The sequence below is a fragment of the Triticum urartu genome, chromosome 5, assembly GCF_003073215.2.
Source record: "Triticum urartu cultivar G1812 chromosome 5, Tu2.1, whole genome shotgun sequence".
Taxonomy (NCBI): Eukaryota; Viridiplantae; Streptophyta; class Magnoliopsida; order Poales; family Poaceae; genus Triticum; species Triticum urartu.
This window is the reverse complement of record NC_053026.1, coordinates 209,937,120-209,954,651: the sequence shown is the minus strand read 5'-3', so window position 1 is coordinate 209,954,651 and position 17,532 is coordinate 209,937,120.

Below are 17,532 nucleotides of genomic sequence, written 5' to 3'. Positions count from 1 at the left end.
TAGCCAAGAGTCAAAGCTGGCTTGCTGCAATAACTCCACCACCTTCTTGAGAATGAGCATGTATAGTAGGTTCTATTGTAAGACTTGCTGAGTACCTTTGTACTCATGTTTGATTAATTACTGTTTCCAGACGTCAACACTGCCCCCTCCGATGGGTTTTATGTAGATCTCGACGTCGATGAGTGACTTGCCACCCAGGTGGTGATCCTGGCCATGGAGGGCCCTATGTAGATAGAGAGGCTTCGAGAAGCCTTCTTGCTTTCTAGTGTCTGTACTCAGACTATTTGCTTCCGCATGTGCTTGTATGCTTGTATGACTTGAGTGTCGGGTCAGGTGACCCCTACCTGTATGAACATGTTATGTATGGCTCTTTGGAGCCTTTAATTAAAGTACTTGAGTTGTAGAGTTTTGTTGTGATGCCATGTTGTATTTGCACATATCGAGCATATTGTGTGTATGATTGAAATTCTTGGTATGTGTGGGATCCGACAATCTAGTTGTTTATCCTTGGCAGCCTTTCTTATGGGGAAATGTAGTCTAGTGCTCCTCGAGCCATAGTAGTCCGCTACAGCCCGGTTCACCGGAGTCCTGCTAGCCCAGCACTACTGCTCAGGACACTTGACTGGCCGGCATGTGTTTCACTTCGTTCCTATGTCTGTCCCTTCGGGGAAATGTCACGCGGTGACTTCTGGAGTCCTGCCTAGCCTGCTACAGCCCGGGTTCGCCGGAGTCCTATTAGCCCAGTGCTACAGCCTGGATTCACACACTGATGACCGACATGCTCGACGTGATTCATGTATGCATGTCCCCATAGGTCTGTGTCGCTTTGGGTTCACGACTAGCCATGTCGGCCCGGGTTCTCTGTCATATGGATGCTAGCGACACTATCATATACGTGAGCCAAAAGGCGCAAATGGTCCCAGGCCATGGTAAGGCGACACCCGTGGGGATACCGTGCGTGAGGCCGCAATGTGATATGAGGTGTTACCGGCTAGATCGATGTGACTTGGAATCGGGGTCCTGACAATTTGTTCCTGTTCATGCTTAGGTATACAACGTCTAATAATACCATCTACTCCTTCTTTATAAAGATGTGGGTCATCCCAAAAGTAATGTCTTAAATCAAAGAAGATTTTTTTCTTTTGTTGATATGTGAAACTAGGTGGTATGAATTTGACAACAATATAATTAGCATAATCTGCATACCAAGGAGTATTACAAGAAGTATTTGGACAACTAGTTGTTCATCGGGGAAGCTATCATCAATAGGTAGTGGGTCATCAAGGATATTTTCTAACCTAGACAAGTTATTAGCTACATGATTCTTAGCCCCTTTCCTATCAGTGATATGCAAGTCAAATTCTTGTAGCAAAAGCCTAATGAGTCTAGGTTTAGCATCTTTCTTTTCCATAAGGTATTTAATAGCAACATGATTAGTGTGAACAATTACATTAGAATCAATAATGTAAGATCTGAATTTATCACAAGCAAACACAAATGCTAAAAATTCTTTTTTAGTAGTAGCATAATTTCTTTGGGCATTGTCTAGAGTCTTACTAGCATAATGGATAACATTTAATTTATTATCAACTCTTTGTCCTAGAACAGCACCAACAGCATAATCACTAGCGTCACACATGATTTCAATAGGCAAGTTCCAATTAGCTGGTTTTAACGCCCCAGATGTAACTTTCCATAATTGTAACTCCACTCTTGCCATTTCTGGCTATGTGATATGATATTTCCTTCGTGGTTGGGTTTTGTCTTCGTTTGCATTTTGTTCATGTCATGCATTTTATCTCATGTAATCATGTGCATCTCATTTGAATTCATGTTTGTCTCATGCATCCGGTCATTTTCCCCGTTGTCCGTTTCGCGATCCGACACTCCCACATGCACCCGTTGCACCCCTCAAATCTCGTTTCGTGAGCGGGAGAAAAACGTTCCTGGAATGGGTCGAGATTTGCCGAGTGGCCTTGTTACATCACCGGTAGGCCGCCTGTCAAATTTTGTTCCATTTGGAGGTCGTTTGATGCCCCAACGGTTAACCGGGTAACCGCTAAAGCCTCTCTCTTGTTGTAGCCCAACACCCCTCCAAAACAGCCCAATAGCCCATCTAAACCCACTCCATGCTCTCCATCCTTGGATCACGATCGTGTGGGCAAAAACCGCACCTCATTTGGACACTCCATGCTCTACCTATATATATGTCCTCCCCCCCCCCCGAAATTGCGGACGAAACCCTAACCCTCACCCCCTCGCGCCGCCGAACGTGTCCGCCGGACACATCGCCCCGACCAACCGGGAGGCGACACGTCGCGCCGCCGCCTCCCTCCTCCACTCAGGAGCCGCCACCTATCCCCAGGCGCGCCCCACTTCGCCGCCTCCACCCACGCGGGCCCCCCGGGCCCTACCTCGGCCCTCCCCAGCCCGTTCTCGCCCGCCGCCGCACGGATCTCGCCTCCCGCGCGCCGCCGCCTCCCGCCGGCGTTGCCCTTCACCGCACCGCCGCATTTGCTCGCCACCCGCCGCCACAGTTGCTCGCCGCCCTCCGCCATAGTTGCTCTCCGATGCCCGCCATCGAAGCTCGTTGTTGCCCGCCGCCGCAAGGTTGCCGGCACCGCGCACCGCCCGGACGCCGCTGACCTCCGCCGTCTCCGCCGTACGTCGCCAGCGTCCCCTCCCTCAACTCCAGTCACCGCGTCCCGCTTCTCTGACAAGCTCGGCTGGCCACCTCGGTTCACATGCTGCGGGTCAAAACCCTAGATCTGAGAGGTTGAATTCTTTGCAAGTCCGAATCCCTCACATCATGTGCTCACCTTTGACATGCCATATCTCCATGCATATAGCTCCGATTTGCGCATATGATATATCGAAATGCTCGTCTCGTGATGCTCTTCATGTTATTGTCATTTGCATGCATGTTACTATCCACATTGATGACCTAATATTCATTGCAAAAGTGCTATATGATGTAGTCTGCTGGAATTTAACATAACTTGATGATTTATCATTTTCGTTGCATTTTGTGTGTGCATCCTATGAGCATGATGTCTACATGTTTTAGGAGCATCTCCATGCCATCTTTATAGTGGTGTAAACCTTGTATTTTTATGAGCTCTGTGGTGACTAGCACATGATGCAAAGTAGGCTATGTGATGTTGCTGATTTCAGGCACTTCATATTTTTGCCAAGTCTTTTCCTGTTACATTTTGATGCCATGTTGTCTTGTTGCTACTAGTAGATCCATACACATTTTGAGATAGTTCAGTAAGAGTGTTTTGAAGATGTGGTTATGCTATATCCAGTCATGCCTCTGGTTGCAATTATGGAGTACTCTAGCTTGTCATTACCATGCTCTACTTTCACTAAATATTGTTGCTGGGAGATTGTTAACATGAAGTTCATTATTGCCATGTGTTTTGCTAGTGATCCTTGCACCCTATGAACTTGATCTTGCCATGTTTAGCTTTATGAATGTGTGTACTTACTGTTGGTTACCTTGTGATGCCATGAAATTCTTGGTGGTGAGTGCCATGTTTAGTTTTCGTTCGTTGCGATGTCAACTCTTTTCATCCAGTGCATTTCTCGTCAAGTGGATTCGAACCTCGTCGTCTTTTGCGAGATCAATCCCCAGTTCATTCTCAACGACGTTGTTCCCCGTCCAAAGTCGTCCTTGTTTTTCCCACCCGCCCACCCTTTTTCTTCTCAGAGCTGGAGTACGCAATCGAGTGTCCATCCTAATCGTAAGAAGCCTTTGCATTCTTTCCTCAATTATTTCAACCCGTGTTTTTCCTCTTCAAGTTATTCGTCAGTTCCCCGCTCCAAGTTGCCTTTGTTTTACCCGCCCTGCCACCCATTTTATTCCTGAAGTCTGAGCCTCTATTCGAGCATCCATTTCATTCATGCGGAGTCTCTGCAATCCCTTTTCAATTGTCTCAACCGATGATTTCTCATCAAGTTAATCGTTGTTTGTCTTGCTTTCCTTTCCGATGGATCCAATTCAAGCTTCTTCCTTATTGATCATATTCTTTTCCTCGACTCAAATGTTTTCCCTTGCTCATTCATCTCTCGCTATTTAATCATCCTGGAGGGCTGAAGACATCTCAGAACATTCGTGTTTGCATTCAATTATTTCGATGTTGTCACCTCATTCAAGTCTTTCAGTTGTTCTGGTGCATCATTTCTCTCTCCAACAATCCTTTACAACGGCGTTTCCTTTCCGTGGGCCCTAACCCATAGATCTTTTCCCAGGATCTTACCAGACTCTTCTAATTTCCCAGAGTATTCTCAAATTCTTTTCGAAGTTTGACGTAAGAATGAGTATCATCAGTCAGATGTTTTTTTCAAGATCGCTTTAAAATTCTTTTCATGTTTGGCTCAATCTTTGTATTCTTCATTCCGGAGTGCCTCAACAAGTTTGGTGGTGTCCCTCGTCGTCATTCTCAACATTTGAAGACCAAAGAAGAGTTTTTCCTCTAAATCTTGTCCGTTCTCGCGGAGAATTGTGGTGCTAGCTTGATGCTATCCCCTCAAATTGTTCCCAATCGTGTGATTCTTTTCTTACCCATCCGGAGTATTTCAGGAGTTGTTTTTTCATTTTGATTATTCGGAGACCTTCATTTCGGAATAGTTCTTCGTTTCAAGTTTTCAGCTTCGTTCGTTCCCTTACTTGTACCAGTGCTTCGTTCAAGCTTTCTTTAATCATTTCACAATCTCTTCGTTCTCTTGCATCTCATTTCACTCAAGTATTTTTGTTCGTTTTCTAATTCTTCCCGGCGAGGAATTCTCTTTCTTTATTCATTTCCAAATTCTTACGATGGTTCGTTCAAGAATCCTCCTCCTTTGCTATCATATCAATTCATTCATTCTTTCCAATCGTATCGGTGGTTCATGAAGACTTTCCCAAGTGTTGCGCTATATCTCCCCTTAATCTTTTCCAATGCGAATAAGTTGTATGCAATCCATTGCTTCTCATCAATTTAATTGATGAAGGATAAGCATAACATAATTCTTATTCTTCTTTCATCAAGTTGATTGATTCCTTGCTTCGGAGATTGTTCATGATGAATATTCTGTCGGTTCTAAGTTGTTCATATTTTCTTTTTCCGGAGTTCCAAGTTTCTCGCTTGTCTCGTCGCGAAGATCCATCTAAATCATTGCAAGGCTCTAGTCTTATTCTTTTCGTCCTCCAATGCTATCTCATCATCCTTTTTGTGACTGGAGTTCTTCATGGTGGTTCAACAGGATTCTATTCATTCTTCAAGTGTTCATAAAGATTCTTGTTGGAGGCGCTCAAGTATCTTTTCTTCTTGTATCTCGAAGTGCAATTAAGTATCCGTATTCTTTTGAAGTGGGTTTTTGCATTTCATCGTCTTCTTAGATACTCAATCTTTCCGCTTGTGGCCGGTTATCACCTCATAATTTTGAGATGTTTACATAAGCCCACGCAAATCAATTCTTTAGTTGTTGAATTTCCAGCAACTTCACTCAATCATTCTTCGTAAGGATGCTTTTTCAACTCAATTGTGGCACAAGATGTCATTTTATTCTCCATTCTTTTCATTCCACTCTTTTAATTCTTCCAGAGGCTTTGTGTTGTTTCCCTCGTCAAGTATCGTTCCATCTTCTAAAGTTCATGTTCTATTCTTTCCATGTTTAGCCGGAGTGCTGCCTAAATTCTTTCGTTCTTATTCCTTTCTAACCGGAGCTTTTTCCTGAGCTGTTGATTCTCGTCATATTCGTCGTTCCTCTTTTATAACCGAGTGCTCTCGACTTTGTTCATCTTCTCTCTTGAATTCTTATTCCTCCTTGTCCTCTTTCTCCCGTCTCGTTCCTAAGATCTCGGGACGAGATCTCTTTTTAGTGGAGGAGAGTTGTAATGCCCTGAATCCGATGTGCCAGGTGTCTTCCAGGTATTCGCCGTCGTTGCCATGTCACTCGCTTGCGTGTTGTAGCTTGACATGTCATCATGTGCATTTCATCATCATGTTTTCCAAAACTTGCATCCGGTCACTTTCTCCGTTGTCCGTTTCAGAATCCGACACTCTGTCTTGCACCCATTGCACCTCTCAAACCTTGTTTCGTGAGCAGGAGAAAAACATTCTCGGAATGGGCCGAGATTTGTTGAGTGGCCTTGGTATATCTCCGGTAGACCGCCTGTGAAATTTCATTCAATTTGGAGGTCGTTTGATGCCCTAGAAGTTAACCGTTTAACCTCTAAACCCCCTTCTCTTTGCAGCCTAGCACACCTTCATAACAGCCCACTAGACCATCTAAACCCCCTCCATGCTCTCTGTCGTTGGATCACGATCATGTGGGCGAAAACTGCACCTCATTTGGACTCTCCTAGCTCCCTCCACCTATATAAACACCCTCCCCTCCAAAATTTCGGGTCCAAAACCCTAGCATCTTCATCCTCCATGCGCCGAACATGTCCACACGCCGCCCCATCCAATCTAGATGCGCCACGTCACCGCCGTCCGGTCGCATCTCCACCGCGCCGCCGAGGCCCGCCAGGCCCGCACAGGGCCCGCCCGAGGCCATCTAGGCCCGAGCGCACGCCGCCGCCCGCGCTCGTCTCGCCAGATCTCACCGCCGCCGAGGACCTCGTCGCTGGCCACCAGATTCGCCGCCCGACCTCCTGTTCCCGCGCCCCGCTCTAGTTGGATCGAGAGGAGCCCGATCCCGAGCTCCCCGTGCCTCCGCCTGACCCCTCGCCGGAGTCCTCGAAGCCTCGTCGCGCCGCCGCATGGAGTTCGCCGGAGCTCACGACCCCGTCATTCCTTTGCTCGGATCCATGCCACCCCTCGCCATCCTCGCCCATCTCCGGCCAGATCCGGTGCCCAGGGACTGGATCTGCCCATTCCCGTCGTCAATCGGACCCCTGCCCGCCGCCTGCCGCCGTCCCCTCGCCGGAATCCGCCGTCGCCGCCCCTGCCTCATTCTCACTTGAGTTCGAGGAGGACAAGGGTTTCCTGCTCGCGCACGTAGGCCACACCCTCGCCTTGGCTTCATGGGCCAGCCTGCTGCAGCCTCCCCGTTGGCCTGCCTGACCTCCTCCTAGACTGGGCTTGGCCCGTTGGTGAGAACCCGCTAAACCTCGCCCTATGGATGTTTTGTTATATGACGCTCACTCTGATTTCTGAAATTTTGGCTAAGTCCCCAGTATTCAACTTCATGTGTGCTTGTTTGACCTAGCGTAATGCCATACATGTTGCTCCGTTTTGCGCATATGATATGTCAAAATGTTCAACTCGTGATGCTCTACATGATGGTGTGGTTTGCATGCATGTTAGGATGCATTATGCCATGTTAATCCTTGTTGCAAGAGTGCTATATGATGGTAACTGCTGAAACTTGTCATAACTTGTTGTTTTGTCTTTTTCATTGCATTTTGTGTGTGCATCTTTTGTGCATCGTGTCTACATGTTTTAGGAACATATTCATGCCATATTTATAGTGGTGATATCCATGTATTTTTATGTGCCTTGTGGTGACTATCACAAGCTTGCGAAGTGTGCTACCTAATGTTGCTGATTTCTGAGACTTAGTGAATTTTGCTAAGTCTGTAACTGTTACATTGTGATGCCCTATTAAGTTGAAGCTATCTATTCCATGCATATTTTGATGAACTTCAGTAAGGGTGTTTTGATGTCCTTGTTGTGCTCTATCATGCCATGCCTTTTGATGCCTCATATATATGTCCTGTAGCATATGTTTTCATTGCCAGGAACATGCCTAAATGTTGTTCCAGATTTCTGTTAACTTCATGATGCCATGTTGTGAGCTTGTTATTTATTGATCTATGCCTCTTTTGGAGATGCTCCAGTGACATGTTTTGAAGTATGCTATGAGTACTTTGTCCACCTGCCAAGTTTGTTAATTTTGGACTTCATATGACCTCTGTTCCATGCTTGCAAACATGCTATGTTGATGTCTTTGTTTAACACTTGTTGAAACTGTTATAACATGCAATCTTGTCTTGATGGTTCCCACTAGTCTATGAACCATATGTATATGATGCCTTCATGTTATTTGCTCTTTGTTATGTGTACTTTTATGCCATGCCCTTGGTTGTTTGTACTTTGAGTGCATATCAAGTTTGTGCCCATACGATTCTTGTAGTATGTTGTTTCCTTGATTTGAAAGTGCTTAGTTGTTGTTTTGGGCAGATTGTGTTTGAATCTTGTATGGAGTGTATGTGTTGAACCGTTGCTCCGTTTTGAGCATGATCTATATGAAACTTGCTTAGTTTTGCATGTAGTTTCATGTTACCTTGTTGCATCTATGTTTTGGAGTGGTTTGTGATGTTGTTTTGCTTGCATTTGCATCAATGCCATGTTTAACTTGTTTTGCTCATATCTTCTAGGCCGTAGCTCCAAATTAAATGAATTTTATATGTAACTTGGCTAGAAAACCGAGTGGATCATCTTGGTGCATTTTAACTTGATGTTTAACAACTTCAACATTGTGTTCTAATCAGATCTGGACCAATTTCGAAATTTGCATATGAGGACTTACCGGAATTGTTATGTGTTGTTTCCAGCCTCATTTAAACTTGCAATGATGTGTTGTTCTTGTATGCATCATCTCTTGCCATGAGTAGCTTCATGTAGCCTTGTCATGCATCATACTTGGTTGAGCATCATGTCTTGTTTATGTGTTGTGTGTTTACTATGTTGTTTGCTTCTTTCCGGTTGTGCTCCTTCTCGATAGTTCTTGTTTCGTTGTGATTGTGAGGATTCGTTCGACTACGTGGCTTCATCTTCTTCATAGATTCGGTCTTCTTCCTAGTGGGATTTCAGGCAAGATGACCATCACCTTGGATCTCACTACTATCCTTGCTATGCTAGTTGTCTCGATGCTATCGCTATGTCGCGCTACCTACCACTTGTTTATCAAGCCTCCCAAATTGCCATGAAAACCACTAACCCTTTTCACCCTTCCTAACAAACCGTTGTTTGGCTATGTTACCACTTTGCTCAGCCCCTCTTATAGCGTTCCTGTTGCAGGTGCAGTTGCAGGTTGTTCCATTTTGGGACATGGATATCATGGATATCATGGGATATCAATATCTCTTATTTAATTAATGCATCTATATACTTGGTAAAGGATGGAGGGCTTGGCCTTATGCATGGTATTTTGTTCCACTCTTGCTGCCCTAGTTTCCATCATACCGGTGTTATGTTCCTTGATTTTGCGTCCCTAACACGATGAGGGGTATGTGACCCTCTTGGCAGTTCGCTTTGAATAAAACTCTTCCAGCAAGGCCCAACATTGGTTTTACCATTTGCCTATCATCACCTAAACTTGCATAGGGACTTGCTGGCCCCCGTGGATTTTTATTAGCCCCCCCCCCGGGCTAGTGCTCCTCTGAGTGTTGGTCCGAACCGAGTAGACTGTGCGGCCACCTCAGGGAAACTTGAGGGTTGGTTTTACTCGTAGGATGTCTCATCCGGTGTGCCCTGAGAATGATATGCGCTGCTCCTATCGGGATTTCTCGGCACATTCGGGCGGTCTTGCTGGTTTTGTTTTACCATTGTCAAAATTTCTTGTGCATCGGGATTCCGAGTCTGATCGGGTGTCCCGCGATGGAGAATTGTCTCCGCGGATCATGAGCTTGTCATGGGCTAAGTTGGGACACCCCTGCAGGGTTTAAACTTTCGAGCGCCGTGCTCGCGGTTATGTGGCAGATGGGAATTTGTTAATCCGATTGTAGAAGACTTGAAGTAAACTCTTTTAAAGTACACCAATCGCGTTGCTTAACCATGATGGTCTCTTTTCGGGGAAGTTCGAGAAGAGAACACAGTTGGGTTATGTTTGACCGTAAGTAGTTCAAGATCACTTCTTGATCATTTCTAGTTTGCGACCGTCGCGTAGTTTCTCATCTTACTCTTGTATTCGTAAGTTAGCCACCATAAATTGCTTAGTCGCCGCTGCAACCTCACCACCTTACCCCTTCCATACCCATTAAGCTTTGCTAGTCTTGATACCCATGGTAATGGGATTGCTGAGTCCTCATGGCTCACGGATTACTACACCAACAGTTGCAGGTATAGGTATTGCGATGATCATGACGCGGGAGCGATGTTTGCATGTTTTGGAGTCCTACTTCTTCTTCGTCGATCTTGGTTTAGGTTCCTGGTCGGCAGCCTAGGCTAGCAGGGTGGATGTCGTTCGAGCTTTTGTTTGTGTTTCATCCATAGTCGGATGTTGATCTTATGTATTATGTATTGATGTATTCTTGCAGCATTTGTATGCCTTGTATGTATCCCCATCTATTATGTAATGTTGATGTAATGATATCCACCTTGCAAAAGCATGTCAATATGTGGTTCTATCCTTGGTGGGACCTTCGAGTTGCTTTAGGATAGTATCACATATTGGGCGTGACACTATGTTACCGCTTTTGCTTAGCCCCTCCTATAGTGTTGCTAGTTGAAGGTGCCTTGCAGGTTGTTCCATGTTGGAACATGGATATTTTGGGATATCACAATATCTCTTATTTTAATCAATGCATCTATATACTTGGCAAAGGGTGGAAGGCTTGGCCTTTTGCTCGGTGTTTTGTTCCACTCTTGCTGCCCTAGTTTCCGTCATAGTGGTGTTATGTTCATTGATTTTGCGTTCCTTATGTGGTTGGGGTTATGTGACCCCCTTGACAGTTCGCTTTGAATAAAACTCCTCCAGTAAGGCCCAACCTTGGTTTTAACATTTGCCTAATAACAACCTAAAACTTTGCCTAGGGAGTAATTAACCCGAGGATCATCTTTATTCAACCCCCGGGCCAGTGTTCCTCTGAGTGCTGGTCCAACCTGCGCGATGTCCGGCGCCCCCTAGGCAACCAGGGTCTCAGCTAACTCGACATCTTGCCCATCCGGTGTGCCCTGAGAACGAGATACGTGCGACTCCTATTAGGATTTGCCGACACATCGGGCGGTCTTGCTGTTCTTGTTTTACCATTGTCGAAATGTCTTGTAACTGGGATTCTGAGACTGATCGGGTCTTTCCGGGAGAAGGAATATCCTTCGTTGATCGTGAGAGCTTGTGATGGGCTAAGTTGGGACACCCCTGCAGGGTATAAACTTTCGAGAGCTGTGCCCGCGGTTATGTGGAAGATGGGAATTTGTTAATATCCAGTTGTTGAGAACTTGACACTTGACTTAATTAAAATGCATCAATCGCGTGTGTGGCCGTGATGGTCTCTTTTCGGCGGAGTCCGGGAAGTGAACACGGTTGGGTTATGTATGAATGTAAGTAGTTCAGGATCACTTCTTGATCGCTTATAGCTTTTCGACCGTTGCATAGCTTCTCATCTTTCTCTTGTACTCGTATGTTAGCCACCATATTTGCTTAGCGCTTGCTGCAACTCCACCTCATTACCACATCCTACCCATAAGCTTAAATAGTCTTGATCTCATGGTTTTTGAGATTGCTGAGTCCTTGTGACTCACAGATACTACCAAAACAGTTGCAGGTGCTGATGATACCAGTGCATGTGATGCTACCGAACTCAAGTGGGAGTTCGACGAGGACCTTGGCTGTTACTATGTGTCTTTTCCTGATGATCAGTAGTGGTGCCCAGTTGGGACGATCGGGGATCTAGCATTTGGGGTTATCTTGTTTTCATTTGGTTTTCCGTAGTCGGACCATGAGTGTACTCTGAATGATGTATGAATTATATGATCATTGTGTGACGTGGCGATTGTAAGCCAACTATCTATTTATCCCTTTCTTGTTCATTACATGGGATTGTGTGAAGATGGCCCTTCTTGCGACAAAACCACAATTCGGTTATGCCTCTAAGTCGTGCCTCGACACGTGGGAGATATAGCCGCATCGTGGGCGTTACACTGGTTGAACAATAGGTGTAGAAGTTAAGGCTTTCTTAAGTGTTTCAAAGGCTTCTACACAATCATCATAATAAATAAATGGAATATCTTTTTGCAAGAGACTAGTAAGAGGCCTAGAAATTTTAGAGAAGTCTTTAATAAACCTCCTATAAAAACCAGCATGACCAAGGAAACTATGAATACCTATAATATCTTTAGGACATGGCATTTTCTCAATTGCATCAACTTTAGCTTTATCCACCTCAATACCTCGCCAGAAATTTTATGCCCCAAGACAATACCTTCATTCACCATAAAGTGGCACTTCTCCCAATTCAAGACAAGATTAGTTTGTTCACATATCTGCAAAACTCAATCCAGGTTGCTTAAGCAATCATAAAAATAAGTTTTGTAAATGGAAAAATCATCCATGAAAACCTCAACAATCTTTTCACAAAATTTAGAGAATATAGCAGTCATACATCTTTGAAAGGTATTAGGTGCATTATATAAACCAAAAGGCATATGTCTGTAAGCATAAGTTCCAAAAGGACAAGTTAAGGTGGTTGAGAGAAACCAGAATATCCATCAAGAAAGCAAAAGTGTGTGTGCTTTGACAAACTTTCTAACATTCAATCAATGAAAGGAAAAGGGTGATGATCTTTTCTAGTCATTTTGTTTAATGTTTTGAAATCAATAACCATTCTATAGCCAGTCACTATTCTTTGTGGAATGGGTTCATTTTTATCATTAGGAACAACAGTAATACCTCCTTTCTTAGGGACACAATGAGCATGACTTACTCATCTACTGTCGACTATGGGATAGATTATACATGCTTCTAGAAGCTTTAGTATTTTAGTTCTTACCACTTCCTTCATCTTAGGATTCAATCATCGTTGATGATCAATAACGGGTTTGGCATCAGGTTCGATACTACTCTTGTGCTGGCAGAAAGTGGGACTAGTGCCCTTAAGTTCATCAAGATTTATCCAATAGGAGCATGGTGCTTCCTCAGAATTTTTTATAATCTCTTTTCTTCATGTTCTGTAAGGTTAGCACTAATAATAACAGGATATATCTTTTTCTCATCAAGATAAGCATATTTCAAAGTGTCTGGCAATTGCTTTAATTCAAACACAGGATCACCTTTAGGTGGAGGAGGACCTCCTAGAGTTTCAATGGGAAAGTTGTGTTTAAGGATAGGTTGTTTCTCAAAGAATATTTTATCATTTTCATGGTCTAGCAAATATTGTTCTAGTGGATCAGTAGTAGGTACGACAATAGAAGCAAGAACAATTATTTCAACCTTACTAGGCAATCCTTTGTCATGAGGTTGTCTACAAAACTTAGAGAAATTAAACTCATTAGACACATCACCAAAGTTGACACTGACTGTTTCTTTATGGCAATCTATGTTAGCATTAACAGTGTTCAAGAAAGGTCTACCAAATATTATGGGACAAAAATCATCTTGTGGAGAATGATATGCCTCCAACGTATCTATAATTTATGAAGTACTCATGCCATGTTTACAACAATTTTATATGGTTTTGGTATGATTTGCATGGAACTAACACAGACTGACGCTGTTTTCGGCAGAACTATTGTGGTGTTGTTTTTTATGCAGAAATGAAAGTTCTCCAGATGATCTGAAACTTTTTGACGATTTTTTCGAACAAAAGAGGCACTAGAAGCTTCGTGGGAGGGACAGAAGAGCCACGAGGTGGGCACAACTCACCAGGGTGCACCTGGAGCCCAACCCGTGTGTAGGCGGGTTGTGCTCACCTCGAGGTCCATCTTCGCGTGAAACCAATGCCAAAAAATCCTATAAATAGAGAAACCATCGGAAATAACCCTAGACCAGAAGTTCCGCCACCCCAATCCTCTGTAGCCATGAAAAATCAATCTAGACCCCGTTCCAGCACCCTGCCGGAGGGGGAAATCATCACCGGTGGCCATCTTCATCATCCCGTCGGCCACCATGATGAGGAGGGAGTAGTCCACCCTCGGGGCTGAGGGTTTGTACCAGTAGCTATGTGTTTAATCTCTCTCTCTCTCTCTCTCTCTCTCTCTCTCGTGTTCTTGAGATGTCACGATCTTGATGTATTGCGGGCTTTGTTAATATAGTTGCATGATATGGTGTTTTCCCCTCTATATCTTGTTGTGAATTGAGGTTTCCCTTTGAGATTTTGTTGTTATCGGATTGAATACTTTTATGGATTGGAGAGCACTTGACGTATGTCTTGCTATGAATACTGATACGTCTATTTTGCATCATGCTTTTATATCGATATTTATTGCATTATGGGTTGTTATTACACATTATGTCACAATACTTATGTCTTTTCTCTCTTATTTTACAAGGTTTACATTAAGAGGGAGAATGCCGGCAGCTAGAATTCTGGGCTGGAAAAGGAGAAAATATTAGATACCTATTCTGCACAACTCCAGAAGTCCTGAAACTCCACGAAAGTCAGTTTGGAATATATAAAAGATATTGGGCGAAGGAAGCACCAGAGGGGGGCCACCCACCGTCCATGAGGGTGGAGGGCGCGCCCTACCCCCTTGGGCACGCCCCTTGCCTCGTGGGCCACCTGGAAGCCCTCCGATGCCCATCTTTTGGTATAAGGTGTCTTTTTCCCTGAAAAAAAATCATGAGGAAGCTTTCGGGGCAAAGAGCCGCCGTCTCTAGGCGGAACCTTGGCGGAACCAATCTAGGGCTCCGGCGGAGTTGTTCTGCCGGGGAAACATCCCTCTGGGAGGGGGAAATCGTAACCATCGTCATCACCATTGATCCTCTCATTGGGAGGGGGTCAATCTCCATCAACATCTTCACCAGCACCTCCTCTCAAACCCTAGTTCATCTCTTGTATCTGATCTTTGTCTCAAAACCTCAGATTGGTACCCTTGGGTTGCTAGTAGTGTTGATTACTCCTTGTAGTTGATGCTAGTTGGTTTAATCAGTGGAAGATTATATGTTCAGATCCTTTATGCATATTAATACCCCTCGATTATGAATATGAATATGATTTGTGAGTAGTTACGTTTGTTCCTGAGGACATGGGAGAAGTCTTGTTATAAGTAGTCATGTGAATTTGGTATTCGTTCGATATTTTGATGAGATGTATGTTGTCTTTCCTCTAGTGGTGTTATGTGAACGTCGACTACATGACACTTCACCATTGTTTGGGCCTAGGGGAAGGCATTGGGAAGTAATAAGTAGATGATGGGTTGCTAGAGTGATAGAAGATTAAACCCTAGTTTATGCGTTGCTTCGTAAGGGACTGATTTGGATCCATATGTTTCATGTTATGGTTAGGTTTACCTTAATTCTTCTTTCGTAGTTGCGGATGCTTGCGAGGGGGGTTAATCATAAGTGGGATGCTTGTCCAAGTAAGGGCAGTACCCAAGCACCGGTCCACCCACATATCAAATTATCAAAGTAACGAACGCAAATCATATGAGCATGATGAAAACTAGCTTGACGATAATTCCCATGTGTCCTCGGGAGCGCTTTCCTTTATATAAGAGTCTGTACAGGCTTGTCCTTTACTACAAAAAGGATTGGGCCATCTTGCTGCAGCTTGTTTACTTTTGTTACTTGTTACCTGTTACGAATTACCTTATCACAAAACTATCTATTACCGATAATTTAAGTGGTTGCAGAGAATACCTTACTGAAAACTGCTTGTCATTTCCTACTGCTCCTCGTTGGGTTCAACACTCTTACTTATCGGAATGACTACGATAGATCCCCTATACTTGTGGGACATCAAATACCCGTGGTGACAATAGGGTATCATATTGATTCACTTGATATGTGTTTTGGCACTTAACTTGCGGATTCTCGAGGTGACATTGGGGTAATCTATGCATAGGGGTTAATGCACATTCTCGTCTTTGTTTCTCCGGTAGAAATCTTGGGGCACTCTTTGAGGTTCTTTGTGTTGGATTGAGTGTTATGAATCTGAATTTGTTTTGGTGTTATTTTAGTACGAATTCTTGATAGATCGATCGGAAAGAATAACTTGGTGTTATTTTAGTACGAACTATTGGATAGATCGCTCGGAAAGAATAGCTACAAACAATTTCGTCTTATGTTCTCTGCTAGATAGGAACTTTGGAGTGATTCTTCATCGCACGTTGAGGGATGGTTATATGATCCAATTATATTAGAATTGTTGACAGATTGCACTAGCAAAAGTACGGACCTGTGACGCCCCCGATTTGGCCGTACACTAATCATGCACGCAAATGTGTACGACCAAGATCAGGGACTCACGGGAAGATATCACAACACAACTCTAGACACAAATTAAAACAATACAAGCTTTATATTGCAAGCCAGGGGCCTCGAGGGCTCAAATACACAAGAGTCAGCAGAAGCAATAATATCTGAGTACAGACATAAGTTAAACAAGTTTGCCTTAAGAAGGCTAGCACAAAAGTATCAATGATCGAAAAGGTGAGGCCTCTTGCCTGGGACCTCCTAACTACTCCTCGAGACCGAACTCCATGTAGAATCATCCTCTGGATCGTCTGGCTCCTGGACTCCATCATATGATCGCAATAACCGGGAAAAGGGGAAAAAGAAGTAGGAAAGCAACCATGAGTACTCATCCAAAGTACTCGCAAGAAAGGATCTACACTACATATGCATTGGTATCAATGAAATGGGTAGTATCTGTGGACTAAACTACAGAATTCCAGAATAAGAGGGGGATAGCTAGTCCTATCAGAGACTACGCTTCTGGCACCCTCCATCTTGAAGCATGTAGAAGAGAGTAGATGGTAAGTTCACCAAGTATCATCGCATAGCATAAACCTACCCGGCGATCCTCCCCTCGTCGCCCTGTGAGAGAGCGGTCACCATGTTGTATCTCGCACTTGGAAGGGTGTATTTTATTAAGTAACCGGTTCTAGTTGTCAAAAGGTCAAGGTACAACTCTGGGTCATCCTTTTACCGAGCGACACGGCTATTCGAATAGATAAACTTCCCTGCAGGGTTGCACCACATTTCCCAACACGCTCGATCCCTCTGGCCGGGCACACTTTTCTGGGTCATGTCCGGCCTCAGAAAATCAACACGTCGCAGCCCTACCTAGGCACAATAGAGAGGTCAGCACGCCGATCTAAATCCTATGGCGTAGGGGTCTGGGCCCATTGCCCATTGCACAGCTGCATGTTGCGTGGGCAGCCGGAAGCAGACCTAGCCTCCCTAATACAAGAGCAGGCATTCCAGTCCAATCTGGCGCGCGCCGCTCAGCCGTTGACGTCAAGAAGGCTTCGACTGATACCATGACGTCGAGTGCCCATAACTGTTCCTGCGTAGTTGGTTAGTGCATATAGGCCAATGGCCAGATTCAGATGAAGTACCAAGATCTCGTTAAACGTGTTATTTGCAAGTAACTGCGGACGCCGACCAGGCCCAGGCCCACCTCTCTCCTAGGTGGTCTCAACCTGCCCTGTTGCTCCGCCACAAAGTAACAATCGGGGGCCATCGGGAACCCAGGCCCACCACTACCTGGGTGGAACCACCTGCCCCTTCAGCCCCCAACATTGGAATCACTTGCGGGTACTCTACGAGTCAACCCGACTTTAGTTACCACCTATATAGTATGTATGAATATACTCGTGATCACCTCCCGAGTGATCACAACCTGATAGTATAGCATGGCAGACGGACAAGAATGTA